We start from the raw sequence: 2,165 nt of genomic DNA, 5'->3' as shown, positions 1-2,165 counted from the left end.
ACTTATTTTTCTCAGAGAAAGAAATATCTTACCACCCAGGCATTCATATTGGAGACCAGGAAGCCAAACCTTGGAGACCAGGAAGCCAAACCTTGACCTGCCAATTTCCGCACATTTTGCCTCCCATCAGTTAACAGGTCCTGTCACAGACATCTCCCCATCTCGTCTTTGTCTCTCCCCATCTCACTGTTAGTGATGCTGCCTCAGTTCAGCATCCATCATCATCTCCTGGATACAGATGCTCCCTACCTTGTCTCTGTGTCTTTTTTAATTTAATTTTGTACTGGACCATAACTGATTTACAATATTGTGTTAGTTTCAAGTGTACAGAAAAATGATTCAGTTGCACATTTTACATACAGCTGGGCTTCCCTGGTGGCTCAGAGGTTAAAGCGTCTGCCTCCAATGCGGGAGACCCAGGTTTGATCCCTGGGTTGGGAAGATCCCCTGGAGAAAGAAATGGTAGCCCACTCCAGTTGTTCTTGCCTGGAGAATCCCATGGACGGAGAAGCCTGGTGGGCTACGGTCCAGGGGGTCGCAAAGAGTCGGACACGACTGAGCGACTTCACTTTCACTTTCATTCTTTTTCAAACTCTTTTCCCATTTAGGATATTACAGAATATTGTGCAGAATTCCCTGTGCTATACAGTGTCCTTGTTGGTTTTCTATTTTACATACAGTAGTATATACATGTCAATCCCAAACTCCCAATCTCTCTCTCTCCTCAACTTAACCTTACCCCCGGTAATCAAAAATTCTTTTTTTAACTCTGTGAATCTGTTTCTGTTTTGTAAGTAATTTCATTTGTATCAGATTTTCAGATTTCACATATAAGCTATATCATATATTTATCTTTCTCGTGATACTCTCTAGGTCCACCAATGTTGCTGTAAATGGCATTATTTCACTCTTCTTAATGGCTGAGAAATATTCCATTGTATATAAGTATCACATCTTCTTTATCCATTCATCTCTCAGGGGACATGTAGGTAAGTTACTTCCATGTCCTGGCTATTGTAAACAGCACTACAATGAAGCCTGGGGTACATGGAATCTTTTGAACCATCTTTTTCTCTGGATATATTCTAAGGAGTAGATTGCTAGATTATATGATAGCTCTATTTTTAGTTTTTTAAGGAATCTCCATACTTTGGAGATTCCCCATGGTGGCTTACCAATTCACATTTTGCCAAAAGTGAACACCTTCTCCAGAATTTATTGTTTGTAGATTTTTTGATGATGGCCACTCTGATTGGTGTGAGGTAATATCTTATTGATATTTGACAATGTATTTGATATTACATTTGACTTGCATTTCTCTAATAATTAGCAATGTTAGGAATCTTTAGATGTGCCTCTTGTCTATCTCTATGTCTTCTTTGGAGAAATGTCTATAGGTCTTCTATGTATTTTTAGTTGGGTTTGTGTTTTTTTGTATTGAGCCTCATGATCCATTTGTAAATTTTACAGATTAAACCCTTGTCAGTCTCATCATTTGCAAATATTTTCTCCCCTTCTGTGGGATTTCTTTTCAATCTGTTTATGGTTCCTTCACTGTGCAAAACTTTTTGAGTTTAATTAGGTCTCATTTGTCTATTTTTATTTCCATTACAGGAGGAGACTGCTCCTAAAATCAATTGTTGCAATTTATGCCAAAGAGTGTTATTTCTGTGTTTCCTCTAAGAGATTTATAGCATCCAGCTCTACATGTGGCCCTTTAATTCATTTTGAGTTTATTTTTGTATATGGTGTTAACCAAAAACAGAAATACAGATCAATGGAACAGGAAAGAAAGCCCAAAGATAAACTCACCTCCCTATGGTCAATTAACCTAAAACATAGATGGCACATAAGACTATCCAATGGCACACACATAGAGAACAGAATTATGGACATGGCTGGTTGAGGGAGAAGGAGAGGTTGGGAGGTATGAAAAAGGAACATGAAAACATACATTACCATATATAAAATGGATAACCAACAAGAATTTGCTGTATGACTCAGGGAACTCAAACTGGGGCTTGATAACAACCTAGAGGAGTGTGGTGGGACAGATGTTCAAGTGGGAGGGGATATGGGTAAACCTATGGATGATTAGTGTTTGGTAGTTCAGTTCAGTTTAGTTCAGTTGCTCAGTCATGTCCGACTCTTTGAGACTCCATGGA

General features: G+C 38.7%; 1 non-coding gene across 1 annotated transcript; it reads left to right on the top strand.

Moving 5' to 3' along the window:
* The first annotated feature begins 369 nt into the window (after positions 1–369).
* On the top strand, positions 370–441 carry TRNAW-CCA (transfer RNA tryptophan (anticodon CCA)). Its single transcript has one exon. It is a non-coding gene; the product is annotated as a tRNA-Trp (tRNA).
* Positions 442–2,165: the final 1,724 nt, after the last annotated feature.

Source organism: Bubalus kerabau, chromosome 6 (assembly GCF_029407905.1).
Source record: "Bubalus kerabau isolate K-KA32 ecotype Philippines breed swamp buffalo chromosome 6, PCC_UOA_SB_1v2, whole genome shotgun sequence".
NCBI classification, from domain to species: domain Eukaryota; kingdom Metazoa; phylum Chordata; class Mammalia; order Artiodactyla; family Bovidae; genus Bubalus; species Bubalus kerabau.
Note: the sequence above shows the minus strand (reverse complement) of the source record. Positions and strands in the feature narration are given on the sequence as shown.